The sequence below is a fragment of the Giraffa tippelskirchi genome, chromosome 4 (genome assembly GCF_054371585.1).
Source record: "Giraffa tippelskirchi isolate mGirTip1 chromosome 4, T2T-mGirTip1v1.2.pri, whole genome shotgun sequence".
NCBI lineage: Eukaryota > Metazoa > Chordata > Mammalia > Artiodactyla > Giraffidae > Giraffa > Giraffa tippelskirchi.
Window position 1 is genome coordinate 49,739,678 of NC_137278.1, and position 18,607 is coordinate 49,758,284.

Below are 18,607 nucleotides of genomic sequence, written 5' to 3' on the forward strand. Positions count from 1 at the left end.
TCAGTTGAACTTTTGCTGCAAAAAATTAACATCTGTTTGCAGAAGCTATTTTTCATTGCTATCAGCTATCCATAACTTGGAGACTTGTAAAACAGCTCCGATAAAATAAAAACCAGAAAATGAAATGATGTGTTCTAGATAATACATGGTTTTCCATCAAAGCACAAAGTTTCCCCTATATTACAAATCAAGCACCAAGTGCAACGTATGGTCAAAGTAGGTTCTCAAGATTTATGAACCATTAATATTTCTCCATAAATAGTGATTTCTCCATGGCTTCAGCATCCAGGTCTGTTGCCCAATATTTGGGACACTTGGAAAGCAATTTGTTCTCGGTTTTCAAGCCTGATATCAACTGAATGATACCAAAGAGTTTATATATACATGAACTTTCTGTCAGACTGCATTTCTCTGATCCTGGAAGGAACAGTCTTTTTGTCTATTTTTTCTGCTCTCCTCCTTTGAAGCGAATGTCAAGCGATTGAAGACAACATGGATACTTTAAATGAGAGGACTTATCTTTATCTGGCATCAGTGATAATCAGAATATGGATCCATTTCTGCTATGACTGACTTTTCATGAGGGCCATGCTCAGATACTGCCGGTTAAATTAACATGTCTCTGTCTTAACCCTTACCTTATCTTTCTTGACAATTCACGTTGATACATTTTCTTCTATGTTTACCATTTACTCTAATGAAGTTTCTTTTCTCTTCCTCTCATTCTTCCTTCTTGCTTAATTTCAACAGAAATTGCTTGATTCCAACAGAAAGTTAACATTTGAACACAGATCAGACTCTAGATCTGGGCTGTTCTTTCCATTATTTGTTAAAAAATTCTAAGGCAAGCAGATGTGACTTTATGATAAAATGTTACACGAGTTTGGCAAAATCAGGGGTGCACATGGGAGTTGTTAGCGCTCTTTTGGAAGGCATCTCCATAATTGGATGCTCTTCCTGCTTCTGATGATGATTTTCAAAAAATCAAAGATAAAATTGGCCTCTGGGTTGAAAGTGCTAACGTTACATTTTATACTACGATGAGTGATTGTTTTTAATAGTACTTGCTTGTATGGATAAAAGGTCCTTATCAATATTTGTTTTCTAGGCTCTAATTCAAGTTAAGATCTTATTTTTCTATAGAAATGAAAGTGATGAATTTTCTTCTTCTAAGTTAATTTCTAATTTAGTTTTCAGACCAGAATTGGCTGGGATACTAATTTTTCATCCTATGAGAAAATATTGGCAACACAGTTGTGATTCAAGAAGAATTTTACTGGACTAGAACCCCAAGTCATTTAACCTGAATGGATAACACATTGGTAAATCCTCATCTTTTGGGTGTATTTGGGTGTTTGGTCACAATATAACTTCAATAATTGGGGTTTCTTTTTGCAGTGAAGAGTCTATTGAATTAAAGAAAATCGCAAGGAAGGCCAATTTAAGTAAATTCGCACTAATGTAGAAATTAGTCCATTTGGAGTAATGAATTCATTAGAACTTTAAATAACAAAATATTTTTAAAAACACTGTCTTATTGTGTTTATATGGAGTGTAACTTAGAATTATGATGGTAATATGTTTATTATAGTAATAGATTAAAAAATGCAAGCTTATCAACAATGTATTTTCAAGGTATCAAAAGTGCTTTAAAGCATTTCGTCCTCATTAGAAATCTGTACATTTTCTTTAAAATTGTTTTTATCCTACTAATAGCTTGAGTATATCTGAATTTTCCATGTCACATCAGGTCTCACTGTAGGGCTGTACACATTATGAATAGTTAGCAACAACAACCATACTTATAATTTATTGACTAATTAATATGTGCCAAATATTTTTGTAAAAGTTCTAAGTGGGTGCATTGATTTGTCATAACACTGTATGTAGTAGATACTTTTATTCACACTGTTTAACAGGTATAGAAACTAGAGTATGGTGAAGCTAAGTAATTAGTCCAGGGTCTAACGGGAAGCAAATGTTTAAACCATATGTGAACCCCAGAACACTGACCCTATACCCACTTCTCTTGACCACTATGCTACTATGCCTTTGAACAAGTAGTGATATATTTATTGTTTGATATGTTCAAAGGTAAAGTTCAAGAGGAGAAATTTTGGTATTTGTGAGATGACTACTGCGTCCAAGGCACCCTGCTGGATGTTTCATGTGAGTCAACTTCACTGCATATGTGTGCCCTAATATTATTCTCTTTACCTTTCAGATGAAAAAATGATTCTGAAAAATCTTTATTAAAAACACAAGTGGCCAATCTGGAAAGTTGGGGAGTCAGTATTTACTTGTGTCTGTGCATTCCAAAGCCCTGGTTCTTTCTATTTCGTTGCATTGTTTCTAAATGTTTCTTGAAATTTATTTGCCATAGGTCAAGAAAAAGAAAAATAATTAAACTTTCCTTTACCTGAAACTACAAGGATAGAGTTGCTGTGGTTTAGTCGCTAAGTTGTGTCTGACTCTGCAAGCTTGCCAAGCTCCTCTGTCCATGGAGTTTTCCTGGCAAGAATATTAGAGTGGGTTGCCGTTTCCTTCTCCAGGGGATCTTCCTAACCCAGGGATCGAATCCTGGTCTCCTTATTGGCAGGTGGAGTCTCTACCACTGAGCCACCAGGGAAAGCCAGAATAGAGTACTTATTTAAAAAGAAGTTTTTATTCAATAATCATGGTTGTAAGTAGCCTGGTTGTGATAAATCCTCAGCAAACAAAAGAACCACCCCCCCCCAAAATGGCAGCACAAGTTTGCTGTCTGTTATTGAATTAAGTATTATTTGGTTAATGTTAGTTGCTCAGTCATGTCCGAGTCTTTGTGACCCCATGGGCTATAGATTGCCAGACTCCTCTGTTCATGAAATTCTCCAGGCAAGAATAGTGGAGTAGGTTGCCATTCCCTTCTCCAGGGAATCTTCTCTACCCAGGGATCAAACCCAGTCTCCTGCATAGAAAGGCAAATTCTTTACTGTCTGAGCCACGAGGGAAGCCCATTATTTGGTTAAAATAATACTAAATTGGGTTTTAGGAAAATTATTTCAAGTTATAAAATTTACCTGCTATGTTTAAACAAATATTTCACTTTTCTCATTAAAAAAACAGTGTTGACCTAAGGTGAGTTTTCATTGTTGTATAACCCCCCCCCAAATAAAATCATCTGCTTAAAGTTTATGCACATGACCTATATGTCAACAAAAGTGAAAATGTTGTATAAAGAAGAACAGGTGGGCTTGACACTTGCCCAGAAAAAAATTAATTTTGCCTACTGTATGGCCTTCAAGTGACTAAAAAGCACAGTTGAGAAAACAATATTAAATCAAATCAATGACAGAACACCTCTGCATTTATTTGTATCACGCCATACACAAGATTACAGTCATATGTGTATTGTGGTCCAATTGATAAGAGCCAGATTAGCTCTTTGAACTAACTTTATTTTTATACATTTTACTTCAATTAAATCTCAGAATGTAAGATCTAGAATTTCCTTTATACAGTAAACCTGAATCCATTTTAGTTTGCAAAATGTTATTCCATTCATGAACTTATGTATTTAATAATAACTAGCAATAGATCACTGAGACATACCTCAACAAAAGACATACCTCAAGTGCAACACATCTGCATTGAGAGACCACTGATTAAAGAATTGATCTATGCATTAGATGAAGCTAATGTCTTGATGTTTCAAGAGGAAGATTAAGCACATATAAATGATACTCTCTGCAAATAACGGAATTCTTAAAAAAAGATTTTATGAACACTCAAGAAAGAATGTCTTCACAGCCCAGTTGTAAATCAGTAAAAGTGAGCATGTGCAAACTTCATGCTGCCTTGTTTGCCCAGCTAATTCCTAAGTTGACCCATTTAATCCTTAGTTGGGTTTCCTCGGTGGCTCAGCGGTAAAGAATCCACCTGCAATGCAGGAGCCGCAGAAGATGTGGGTTCGATCCCTTGGTCAGGAAGATCCCCAGGAGAAGCAACCCACTCCATTAGTCTTGCCTGGAAAATCCCATAGACAGAGGAGCCTGGTGAGCTACTGTCCATAGGGATCATAAAGAACTGGACATGACTGAAGTGACTTAAAATACACACATGCAGTCCTTAGATAGTTATTCACCTTTCATTTGAATTTCAAATATTTTAGGAGACATTTGAATTTGCCACAGCTATTAGGGTCTGGCTACTAATAACTCCTTCCATTCTTACTGCCTTTAACTCCTGTAAGAAAATTGATGTGCTGTGTGATTCTGAGCATGAACATCAGCTATCCATCCAATGATCTCTTTTTTCTTGTCTGTCAAATGAAAAATAACAGAAGCTAAAGCAGAATCCCTTAAGTCTGTCTCTTTACTTAGCTACTGCTTGTAGTGTTTCTCACCATTGTGCTTTATTCTTCCATTAATATGGTCTCTCTTTCCTTCATCCACCCATATCTAACATCACATCAAGTTTGACCACATATAACATTGTATAAGAGATAATAATTGAGGATTTAGGGGTAATGGAGGTTGGAGAATTGTGTAAAAATATATGATAAGGAAAAAACACCAAATTTAATACTAGACTTCCCTCTTCATCAAGGTACTTCAGATATCACATATTTACTCCTCAGGCCCAATCTCTTAACATATTATTAGATTCCCACTGTCCTCTTCTTCCAGGTTTTAAAGAAAGACCTGCATATGCTTGTTAACCTATTTAGCAGAATAGTTTTCTATCTCCAGACAAGGCCATTTTCTATCTATCTTGAAACTCACTGAGGTGCTTTACTAAATAAGAAACTAATCTATTCAAGTTCAGAATACAGTACTCAGACACATAAAGAACCAATCAGCAAAGACATGTAGATAGAGATGTATTTTTCTTTAGTACATTCTGGACTGTGGACAGAGCAGCCTCCAGGGGTTGTGGATATCAGTTGGGGTTCTTCCTGTTCCATTTGTGACATATGCTGTATACAGTGGATTTTACAAGATCCCACAATTATCCTAGGATTTTCATCTAATACTGGCCATACTTTGTTCTTTTCTTACTGGGCAAATTTCAAAGGCCCAGAAGTTGCATGTGAATTGAGAAAGCTCATGGAGTTCAGACAAACTTTGAACTCCACGTGTCAGGGAACAGAATTGAAAATTTCACAGAAACACCTTTATTCTCAGGGTTAGCTCAGCAGGGACCAGGCAGTATAGAACAGGTGAGAATGAAAGCTAATCAAGAAAGGAAAGCATTTCAAACAACAACATCAGTCACAAAAGCCATGATTCACAATCAGGGCACTAGTAAGGTCGGTTTTTATTTTAAGCAAAGCATTCCTTTTCCTTGATGCTCATAACAAGTTCAGAAGAATGTTCCACTCCAAGCTTCTTTCGTATGTCTCATAAATAAATCATCAAGATAAAAATAGCTGCTTCTCTCACAGTTAAGGCAAAAAGAAAAGTAAAGTAAAGGTTTTAGCAACCTTCCTCTACTCTTCTTTTTCTGTTTTCTTGTAATAATATCTAGATAACTCTGAGGGCAAGAACTGTTTAAGGATACATGCAGGGTGATTTTGAAGGAAAACATTGATGGTATTTAAAATCTGGGATTGGTCAGTGTTTTATTGGAAACACATCTCACTTTATCCTCCTCTTATAAAATTCACTTATTTTAGATAAATTTGAGGATATAATTGTACCATATCTCTTTTGCTAGAATAGCAATAGTGCTTCTGTTAGAAGAAATCCTAAAACTCCCAGGGTTATGAAAGTAAATCCCAAATGGTTTTCCTTCTTGTGTCAATGAATACAATAATTCCTGAAGTTTAAGGGAGCGTTTTGTAAAGTAGAGTTGTAAATGAAAGTATATTCATTTACTTACTTTAGAGAAGATTCTGGCAAGTAAGTTCTATCTTTTACCTTTATATATGACTAACATTTCTTTCAATTTCAGGAATTTAGCTAGCAAATAGAGACAGTTTATTCTTCCAATGTCTGTCAGCACCATTTTTTTTAATTAACTTTTTTTGATTCGTTTTTCCCTGCTATTCAGAAAGACACCAAAAGAGCTGTATATACCTTGAATTGTGTAAGCTCCCTCTTCTGAGATTGTCATAGAGCTTTGATACATGGAACATTCATTTAATACAAAGAGAATATTATGGTTACTCTGAAATTATCTAAAGCATACTAAAACTTCACATAAACTAAGGACTGAATTATCATTATACTCATATTTAATTACTTAACAGTTCCAAATCTTGGCTAGAGTATATCTTTATATTTTACAGCTGCACATGTCATTGCACAATTTAGCTTAAAATATCACTATAACTTTAAACTTTGTCTTAGGATATGGAAAGTTTTCTTGACCATCACTCTCACCCTTATAACAACAACAAAACATTGGGTAATATACAAAGTCATAATCTTCTTGTACACATCAGAGAGCTGAGTTTACAGAGAAATCAACTAACTCAAAAGATCAGAAGGACACTCTTCCAAGAAGAGAATGAATGTTAGTGCTTCCTCATGTGGACAAAGAATGTTCTTCGGGATTCAGTAAACAAAGGATGTGGTCATAAAGCCACTAACCACGTATTGGCCCAGATGGTACAACCTGAGGAAAATTCAGAATTAAAAAAAAAATCAGGATACTGGCTCTAGGCAGCTAAACACATATCAAAGGAATAATTTCAATGAACTCACACTCTTGCATCGTCCTATACATAGAAAAATGCTAAATTCATTAACTTGTGACTTCTTGATTTTCTTTAATTAGCAGTAATCTTTTGATGTTCAATTACTTTTACTTTAGTTTTTGCAAGAATTCCTATATATCCTGGCCCTCTCCTTGCTTATTTGAAATAGTCCCTCAGAGCTATATGACAGGCTGTATCCAGGCTTAATTTCTCAGTAAAGTCTGCCTGTGCCCTGCTGTGCTTAGTTGCTCAGTTGTGTCTGACTCTTTGCAACCCCATGGACTACAGTCTCTGACATGGAATTCTCCAGGAAAGAATACTAGAATGGGTTGCCATGCCCTCCTCCAGGAGATCTTCCCAGCCCAGGAATCGAACCCAGGTCTCCCACATTGCAGGCAGATTCTTTACCACCTAGCCACCAGGGATGTTCAAGAAAACCAGATCGGGTAGCCTATCCCTTCTCCAGGGGAATGTCCCAACCCAGAAATCAAACCAGGGCCTCCTGCATTGCAGGTGGATTCTTTACCAGCTGAGCTACCAGTGAAGCCCAAAGTCTGCCTAATAAAGAGTAATTATCAATTTTCATTTTGTGCATTTTCACAGTCAACAATTTTCTAAGGAAGACACAATAATCATACAGTTCAGTTCAGTTCAGTTCAGTTGCTCAGTCGTGTCCGATTCTTTGCGACCCCATGAATTGCAGCACGCCAGGCCTCTCTGTGATCACCAACTCCCGGAGTCTACCCAAACCTATGTCCATCGAGTCAGTGATGCCATCCAACCATCTCATCCTCTGTCGTCCCCTTCTCTTCCTGCCCACAATCCTACCCAGCATTAGGGTCTTTTCCAATGAGTCAACTCTTCACACGAGGTGGCCAAAGTATTGGAGTTTCAGCTTCAACATCAGTCCTTCCAATGAACACTCAGGATTGATCTCCTTTAGGATGGATTGACTGGATCTCCTTGCAGTCCAAGGGACTCTCAAGAGTCTTCTCCAACACCACAGTTCAAAAGCATCTATTCTGTGGCACTCAGCTTTCTTCACTGTCCAACTCTCACATCCATACATTACCATTGAAAAAACCATAGCCTTGACTAGACAGACTTTGTTGGCGAAGTAATGTCTCTGCTTTTAAATATGCTATCTAGGTTAGCCATAACCTTCCTTCCAAAGAGTAAGTGTCTTTTAATTTCATGGCTGAAATCACCATCAGCAGTGATTTTGGAGCCCAAAAAAATAAAGTCTGACACTGTTTCCACTGTTTCCCCATCTATTTCCCATGAAGCGATGGGACCAGATGCCATGATCTTAGTTTTCTGAACGTTGAACTTTAAGCCAACTTTTTCACTCTCTTCTTTCACCTTCATCAAGAGGCTCTTTAATCATACAAGCCATTAAGAAAAAAAAAAAAAATCCCCCTTTGGAAGGAGTGCCTCGGAAAGGTGTTGTTTTATAAATCCAAAATTTCCAACAGATATATGTCACTTAAGCATAACTTTAAGCATGGTAAGATGGAAACACTTCGGCAGGAGTGTACCCAGGCAGGGCCTATAATAATTAGATCCCTGGATCGGTTACTTCTGGCCCATTAACAGTTTCTCAGTTTGCCCTAGTGAGTTTACAAATATTCTACATGTGCCATATCATGAAAAAGAATAGAAAACAGTGTACTGACTTTGTGATTTTACCTGCTTTACCTATTTAATTTGGTGTCTGATAGCTGTATATCTTTTTTTTTTTTGGAGACAATTACTTTACTATATTGTGTTGGTTTCTGCCATACATCAGCATGAATCAGCCATAAATATACATATATCCCCTCCCTCTTGAACTTTCCTCCAATATCCCACCCTTCTCACCCCTCTAGGTTGTTACAGAGCCCCAGTCTGTGTTTTCTGAGTCATGCAGCAAATTCCCTTTGGCTGTCTATTTTACATATAATAGTATACATATTTCCAAGCTACTCTCTCCATTCGTCCAACCCTCTCCTTTCTTCTCCCTGCTTGTGTCCATAAGTCTGTTCTCTATGTCTGCATCTCCATTGTTGCCCTGCAAATAGGTTCATCAGTACTATCTTTCTAGATTCTGTATATATGCATTAATGTATGATATTTGCTTTTCTCTTTCTGACTTACTTCACTTTGTATAATCGGTTCTAGATTTATCCACCTCATTAGAACTAACTCAAATGTGTTGCTTTTTATGACTAATATTCCATTGTATATATGTACCACATCTTATTTATCCATTCATCTGTTGATGGACACCTAGGTTGCTTCCATGTCCTAGCTACTGTAAACTGTGTGGCAATGAACATTGAGGTACATGTGACTTTTTCTATTTTGGTTTCCTCAGGGTATATGCCTTGTAGTGGGATTGCTGGGTCAAACGGTAGTTTCAGCCCTAGATTTTTTTAAAGAAATCTCCATACTGTCTTCCTTAGGGTTGTATCAATTTATATTCCCACCAACGGTGAAGAATAATTTTTGATAAATGTAAATCAATAGATAAAGGCTGGCTTTGGGTTATCATGAAAGTATAGAAACCCTGGAAATCTCAGCACAAGAGAAGTTAATTCAAACTTGTATGCTCTTCTCTAATGACATCATGAGTTACTCATGAGAAATGTTGTGGGCATTGCAAGAGACTCCAAAAAGCATCTTTTCTGAAGAAGACCTGGGGAAGAGGAACCACAGCTGCTGTGGGCAAGGCTTGCCTATATCTCTGCAGAGAAAAGCCTTAATCAGCTGGGAGTAGGGCAGTGAAGTCTGTCATTTTTAAGGCACAGATAAACACCTATCAATACTAGTGAAAAGAAAAAGACAAACAAAACTTCTTTCCTTGAGAAGGGACAGAAAAACATCCTAGGGCCAGATGGCCAGATCATTAAAGATCCCCTGCCATTAGGGGCAGGGCAGGATCACTGAGAAAGGCTTACACATGCTTACTCAGGGACTTATCACCTATCTAAGACTGCCGCTGTTGCTGCTAAGTTGCTTCAGTCGTGTCTGACTCTGTGTGACCCCATAGACGGCAGCCCACCAGGCTCCCCTGTCCCTGGGATTCTCCAGGCAAGAACACTGGAGTGAGTTGCCATTTCCTTCTCCAATGCATGAAAGTGAAAAGTGAAAGTGAAGTCGCTCAGTCGTGTCTGACTCTTCGCGGCCCCATGGAATGCAGCCTACCAGGCTCCTCCGTCCATGGGATTTTCCAGGCAAGAGTACTGGAGTGGGGTACCATTGCCTTCTCCGATCTAAAACTGAGGCTATACCAGAACAGGAGTGAAGACCTTCTCATTCAGAAGACCCCAGCTCCCGCCACAAAGCTAGCAAGTGTGAAAAATCAAATAAGGGCTATCCAAAATACTGCTTGGGAAGGGTCAGGAGCTTCAAGCAGTACCCTCTTCGTGACACAGGAATGAAGAGAAAATTTAAATGGAAAACTGAGCAGCATTATAAATAATCCTCTAGCCCTTACTCTAAACAGAGGTATTGTTAGAAGAATTTGAAAACTGGTTATAATCATAATAACAGAAAAACCAAAACTCAGCTCAACCCTTAACTAAATTTATTCAATGCTCCATCCAGAGAATGAAGAAAGGAAAGCGCATTCCCAAGAATAAATAAGATTTAACTCAGTCTCCACTGCCTTGCAAAAGTTATATCTCTTTTAACCACAAATTATGAAACATACAAATGAACAGGAAAATTAAAATACTGGGAAAGGATAAAATCATCAACAGAATAAGATTCAAATATTACACTGTTATTAGAACATTTGGATGAGAAATATAAATAATTCTTATTAAGATGTTAAAGGCTTTAGTGGAAAAGGTGTATAATATGAAGAGGAATGGGATTTCAGCAGAAAGGAAGTATAATAAAACATAAAATATAAATGATAGACATAAAAACACTGTAAGAGATCGAGATACTAAACAATAGATCCAAAAATCTTACATAAGATTTTTCCCCATCTACCCAGACACATTCTCTCTCTCTCTCTCACATGCACACACACTCACACACTCATATCCTAACAAAATTCTTGAAAACTAAAGAGAAATATAAAAATCTGGAAGGCAATCTGAAAGAAAAAAAAAACATATACAGAGTAACATAGATGAGAATTACAAAGAAAATTATTTATAAATTTTTTTAAAAATTATGAAAATCAGAAGACCTTGGAGTAATGCCTTTATAGTAAAAAAGAGTGGGGGGGGGGCCCTCTCCACCAGCAAATATATCTCTGGAATATAAAAGCTAAACGTTATGTTTTTAGATAAAAAAACAACAGAAAAATATTCATTGAGAGTATCCTTGTTCTTTAAGAAATATTAAAATAAAGTTATGCAGGCAGAAAGACTATGACACCAAAAGAACCTTTCATCTACACAAAGAAAAGGAAGAGAGATCTTAGTGACATAATTAAGGTAAATAAGATTTTATTTTTTTTGTATTGTAATTGTTCTAAAGAGTGATTGCCTAAAGTAAAAAGATTATCAATAGCTAGTATGTTTATTGTTGTTGTTCTTCAGTACCCAGTTGTGTTCAACTCTTTGAGACCTCATGGACTGCAGCATGCTAGGCCTCCCTGTCACTCACCATCTCCCAGAACTTGCCCAAGTTCATGGCCACTGCATCAATGTTACCATCCTGCCATCTCATCCTCTGATGCCCTCTTCTCCTTCTGTCCTCAATCTTTCCCAGCATCAGGGACTTTTCCAATGAGTCGGCTGTTCAAATCAGGTGGCCAAAATACTGAAGCTTCAGCCTCAGCATCAGCCCTTCCATTGAGTATTCATGGTTGATTTCCTTTAAAATTCATCGGTTTGATCTCCTTGCTGTCCAAGGGACTCTCAGGAATCTTCTCCAGCACCATCATTTGAAGGCATCATTTTTTTGGCACTCTGCCTTCTTTATGGTTCAGCTCTCACAACTGTATGTGACCCCTGGGAAGACCATAGCCTTGACTATATGGATCTTTGTCAGCAGAAGTCTGTCAACTCACTGTCTAGGTTTGTCATAGCTTTCCTGCCAAGAAGCAATCATCTTCTGATTTCATGGCTGCAGTCACCATCTGCAATGATTTTGGAGACCAAGAAGAGGAAATCTGTCACTGCTTCCACATTTTCCCCTTCTATTTGCCATGAGTAATGGGGCCAGATGCCATGATCTTAGTTTTTTCTTAATATTGAGTCTTAAGCCAGATATTTCACTCTCCTCTTTCACCCTCATCAAGAGTTTATTTAGTTCCTCTTTGCTTTCTGCCATTAGAGTGGTATCATCTGCATATCTGAGGCTGTTGATATTCCTCTTGCCTATCTTGATTCCAGCTTGTAACTCATCCAGCCCAGAATTTCTCATGATGTTCTCAGCATATAGGTTAAACAAACAGGGTGACAGCAGACAACTCTGTTGTACTCCTTTCTCTATATTGAACCAGTCAGTTGTTCCATATAGGGTTCTAACTGTTGCTTCTTGACCCACATACAAGTTCCTCAGGAGACAGGTGAGATATTCCCATCTCTTTAAGAGCTTGCCACAGTTTGTTATGATCCACACAGTCCAAAGCTTTAGTGTAGTCGATGAAACAGAAGTAGATGCTTTTCTGGAATTCCCTTGCTTTCTCTATGATGCAGTGAATGTTGGCAATTTGATCTCTGGTTCTTGTGCCTTTTCTAAACCCAGCTTGGACGTCTGGAAGTTCTTGGTTCACAAACTGCTGAAGCCTAGCCTGCAAGATTCTAAGCATGACTTTTCTAGCATGGGAGATAAATGCAATTGTCCCATGGTGTGAACATTCTTTAGTACTGCCCTTCTTGGGAATTGAGATGAGGATTGACCTTTTCCAGTCCTGTGGCCACTGCTTGGTCTTCCAGATTTGCTGGCATATTGAGTACAGCACTTTGATAGCATCATCTTTTAGGGTTTTGAATGGCTTGACTGGAATTCCATCACATCCACTAGCTTTATTGACAGCAGTGCTTCCTAAGGCCTACTTGACTTCACACTCCAGAATGTCTGGTTCAGAATAATTGACCACACCATCACGGTTATCTGGTTCATTATGATCTTTTTTGTACAGTTCTTCCATGTATTCTTTCCATCTCCTCTTCATCTCTTCTACATCTACTAGGTCTTTACCATTTCTGTCTTTTATTGTGCCCAACTTTGGGCAAAATAATCCCTTGATATTTCCAATTTTCCTGAAGAGGTCTCGTCTTTCCCCTTCTGTTGTTTTCCTCTATTTTTAGACATTGTTAATTTAAAAAGTCCTTGTTTCTCCTTGATCTTCTTTGGAACTCTGCGTTTAGTTGGGTGTACCTTTATGGATCACTGTCTTGTCACGGTGGAGGGGCTTGCATAACTCAATAAAGCTATGAGTCATGCCATTTAGGGCAACACAAGATGGACAGGTCATAGTGGAGAGTTCTCACTAAATGTGATTCACTGGAGGAGGGAATGGCAAATCACCTCAGTATACTTGCTGTGAGAATCTGATGAATTGTATAAAAAGACAGAAGTTATGTCCATATAATATGTCAAAGGTAAAGTAATATTGGCAAAAAAGGATGGAGGAGATTGGAGTCAATTGCTAATAATCCTTTATTCTATACATGCAGTGGTTATAGTATTTGAAGGTAGAATGTGACTGTTTAAGACACATATTGAAAACTCAATCATAACCTACAAAAGCATTTAAAAAAGAGATATAAATAACAATTCAATATTTGAAATAAGGTACATAAAATGCTCAATCTTAAACTTCTTTCAGGAAAATTGAGTGGATATATATTTCCCTATTTTCCTGAGTACAATTTTATCTATGGTCATAATATACAAAACCAACATAAGAAGACTCTAAAAAATGAATAGAAGAAGACAGACCTCCTAGGGAACTTGAAATCCAAGGAATGATATGGTGGTGAATTTCTTGAAATTTCTCTTTGCCTCGCTTATGCCAGACTTGTAGCAGAAGAAGCCAGCAACCCAGAGGTACTAATAGTCACAGACTAAAAAGGAGAAAAAAAGGAACAATAAAATCTTGAACTCTATAGTCAAGGACCAAGAAAGTGGTAGCTCAGCAAGATAGAAAACTCTTAGACAACAACTTCTGTACTCCAGCCAAGCACCACAGAAGAAAACTGTGCTCTTTTTACTGAATGCAAGTTCCTGTGTATGATACACAGGAAGGCCAAACAAACTGAAACATCAGAGTTTGGACCAGAGAAAAGTTTATTGCATGGCCATACAATGAAACAGGTGACTTGTTCCCCCAAATCCCTGAATTCCTTGAAGGGTTTCAGCAAAGCACTTTTAAAGGCTAGTTGAAGGAGGTGCATTATAAATTGCTGTCAACTTCTCGGTGTAGGAATCCTTTGTTTTTTCAGCTGTCCACTCAAGTTAGGTCATGATGTTCTCCAATAGGGCAAATATTACTTTTAGTTCTGCAAATTCTTATCTCTATATGAATAGACACTTAAAGGTCAGAGTCTAGAGAATAGGCTACTCTATATATTCAGGCTATGTGCAACATTCTTTTACAAAAGGCATGAGCCAGCATGACTAAGCACAGGAAACAGAGCACAAAGTTTAAAGTAAAAGGAACAGATCTAATATTCAGTACAGTTCAGTTGCTCAGTCATGTCTGACTCTTTGAGACCCCATGAACCACAGCACACCAGGCCTCCCTGTCCATCACCAACTCCCAGAGTCCACCCAAATCCATGTCCATTGAGTCGGTGGTGCCATCCAACCATCTCATCCTCTGTCATCCCCTTCTCCTCCTGCCCTCAATCTTTCCCAGCAACAGGGTCTTTTCATGGAGTCAGATTTTTTCTTCCCTATTACAATCTCACCTGTACCTTTGCTAACACAGATCACACGGGAAGCCCAGGTTTCTACTCTTTGGAGACTCTATGCCCTAATTGCTTTGAGTAGGGTCAGAGAGGAATGAGTAGAAAATCAAGACCTTCATTCTCACTGGGCACTAACAACCTCACACACATTAATGGTCAGTAGAAACCATGTAGATGTCTAGACTTACACCCACAGCAGTAATGAGGATCACATTCATGCCTGGTGGAGTGATGCCAGAGGTGACCCAGTGTAGAGTGAAGATTTTCACTGTTGTGTGTGCATGTGTGTTACCCAGCAGTTATGATGTCAACCAACCTCAGGGTCAGTGGAGACCATATAGAGTCAGAACTCTTACTTCTACCCAACAATAATGAGGAATATCCTCCCCTCAAGTAGCCTCAGTATCCACGTGGAAAATCTGGGCTTCTAACTCCTCCTATTAATAATGAGATTTCAATCTTCTTCCACTGCCAGAGTTGTGTCAGAAAAAGTCAGCTAAAACAAAAAGTATAAATAAGATCCAAAGTTTCATGACATAACACAAAAATGACAAGGAGTCAACTGAAAATCACTCATCATGCTAAGATTCTGCCAAATCTCAAACTTATTGAAAAAAATTAATTGATATAAACATTGAGATGACAGAGGTGTTAGAATTATCTGACAAATATATAAAAGCACTATGGAAAAAGCACCTCAATGCACAATTATAAACATGCTTGAAGTAAATTAGAAAAAAAATGTGTCAGCCAAAATACAGAAAATCGAAGAAAGAAAAGATAAAAAGAACCAAACAAATTACAAAACTGAAAAGTATAATTACTCAAAAAGAATGTTTGGTAAATGAACACAATAGCAGAATAGAGGGGCAGAAAAAAATATCAATGAACTGGAAATAGAGTAATAGAAATTAAAAATTAAAGATCAAACAAACAGAGAAAATAGCATGAAAAATATTGATAGAGCCTCAGAGACCTGTGGAATTATATTAAAAACTCTGACATGGATATATATCATTAGAATCAAAGAAGAAGAGAAAGAGATTGGGCCTGAACAGGTGCTTGAAGAAATAATGTGAAACTTTCCAAATTTGAGAACAGATATAAATGGACAGAATTAAGAAAGTAGGTAAAAGCAAACAGAATGTACACAAAGAAATCCACACCAAGACATATTATAGTCAAACTTCTGAGAGCTGAAGGCAAATAAAAATTTTGTAAAGCAGTAAAGGGAAATGACACCCTGCCTACAAAGGAAAAATATTTGTATGACAGGAGGTTTGTCATTAGAAACCACAGAGACCAGAGAAAAATTGTAAAATATTTTTCAAGTGCTGAAAGAAAAGAATGGACACTCTGGGCACACGATCCTTTACCCAGAGAAAATATTCATCAGGAATGAAGAAGAAATCAAGAATTTTTCAAATGAAAAACAATGAAGATTTGTCACCAATAGACTTACTTCAAAAGAATGGCTAAAGGGTATTCGTTAAACAGAAAGGAAACAATAGAAGAAAGAACTTTGGGCAACAAGAAGGGAGAAAGAACAGAATAATCACAACTATAGGTAAATATAGTAGATTTGACTTCTCTTGAGCTTTTTCAATTGCATCTGATGCTTGAACCAAAAAATTATAACATCATTAGATGTTGCTCTGAATACATGTAGAGAAAATATTTAAGAAAATATATTATAAATGAGGAGATTAAAAAGACATGAAGGAGGTAGGGTTTCTATATTTAAACTGGCAAGATTGTGACACAGGTAGACTGTGATATTATATATGTAATACCTGTGTTAACTCCTATGAAAACTATAAGAGACACAATACAAATCACTATATGGAAGTCTGAATAAAGGAAGGCATTGTAAAAGAAATCACTGAAACAAAATACAGAGAGAGAAAATAGAAAACAAAAATAAAATGTAAGACTTGTGTCTCAATATATCAACAAATACAATAAATATAATCACTCCACTGAACAATACATTCTATTCAAATAATGATGTAACATATACCAAGATAGACAATATTCTCGGTTGTTAAAATAGCTAAATAATTTTTTACAAAGTCATACAGAGTGTATTCCCAGCAACAATGGAAACAAACTAGAAGCCAATAAAAATAACAGGAAAATGTGGAAATACTTACAAATAAAACCAAAAAAATCACTTCTAAATAATCATGGTTCCAAGAGGAATTCTAAACTGTTATTTTAAAGTGCATGTAACTGAAAGACAATAAAAATACAATGTCACAATGTGTAGCACACAGATAAAGCAATGCTGAAAAGAAAACTCATAGAGTTAAATCCATATCTTATAAAAGAGGAAAAGTTAAAATCTATAATCTAAGCTCTCATCTCAAGAACTTAGAAAAAGAAGAGGAAAAAGCAATCAGAAGAAAGGAAATAATAAAAATTGGAAGAGAAATGAATGAAAACAGATGTTATGATTATTAAATAGAAAAAAATAGCAATTTGTTAATATACTTAAATTTAAAAAGGAATTGCACATCTAATAAAAGATCAGAAACTAAAAAATAAAGTTAAATCATGTTCATAAAATATTAATAATCAAATATAACCTCTAGAACTGAAAACTAATATAACCAAAAGTAAAATTTTAAATAAATATATTGTACAGGATTAATGATTAAAAAACTTACTGACTTCTTAGGTAAATTTTGGGAAAAAATATCTATATAATAGCAGAGTAAAATAGAAATGTAAAATAGAAAAGAATATAGGGACATTTTTTGAGCAAAGAACTATTTGAATAAGTTATATTTTAAAATTGCCATGTTTAGCTTGGGCCACCATAACAAAATGCTACTGACTGGATAGCTTAAACAATAGAAGTTTATTTCTCACAATTCTGAAGCTAGAAAGTCCAAGCTTTAGGGCAAAAACAAATTCAATCTCTGGTGAGAGCTCTCTTCCTGGTTTGCAGACAGCTACTTTCCTGCTGTGTTCTCACGTGGCAGTGAAAAATATAAAGATAACATATTTGATATCTTTTATTATAAGAGCAATAATCCCATCATGAGGGCCTCACCCTCATAGCCTCATATAAGCCTAATTACCTCCCAAAGTCCCCCTCCATATACCATCACATTGGGGGTTAGGACTTTAACATAAGGATTTGGGAAAACATAATTCAGTTCATAACAAAGATTTTCAAGAATTTATAAAAGATGTCAACCTCATTGACTCAGGAAGCCAAAAATCCTAATGAACACAAATAAGACACTTCCCTGGTCCAGTGATTAGCAATGTACCTGCCAATAGAGAGGATGTGAGTTCCATTCCTGGTCCAGAAAAACTCCAAATGCTGTGGGGCAACTGAGCCCGTGCACCACATTTACTGAGTCTGTGCTCTAGAGCCCATGTCTCAGAACTACTGAGCCTGCATGCTACAGCCACTGAAGCTTGTGAGCCTCAGAGCCCATGTTCTGAAACAAGAGAAGTCACCATAATGAGAAGCCTTCAAACCCCAAGTAGAGAGTGGCCTCTGCTTGTTGCAACTAGAGAAAGCCATGAGCAGCAACAAAGACCCAAGGCAGCCAAAAAAAATTTTTTTAATTAATAAAAAAATTTTAAAAGACAAATGAAAACAAATCCCCATCAAGGTACATCATAATTAATCAGTATGACATCAAAATGGAAAAGATCTTTAAAGCAGCCAGAGAGAAAAGAAAGAATATCTTTAAAGGGGTAAAAATTGGAGTGATGGTTGTCTTAATAAAAATAATAGAAACCAGACGACCAAGAATTGTACTACCAATATATTAATATTCTTGCCAATTTAGAATCCTATATCTGACAAAACAGTTTTTTTGGTAGCAAGGGCAAAGGATAGATTTGTTCAGACAAAAGCACAATTTTCTACCAACAGGTATACGCTAGTTGAAAAGTTAAGGTTATAGTTTAGACAAAAGGAAAGCAATCTAGGGGGAATGTCAGATAAACAGAAACTAATGAAGCACAAAGAAAATGGTGACTATTTAGGTGTGCGTGTGTGTGTGTGTGTGAAAATCGCTCAGTCACATCCGACTCTTTG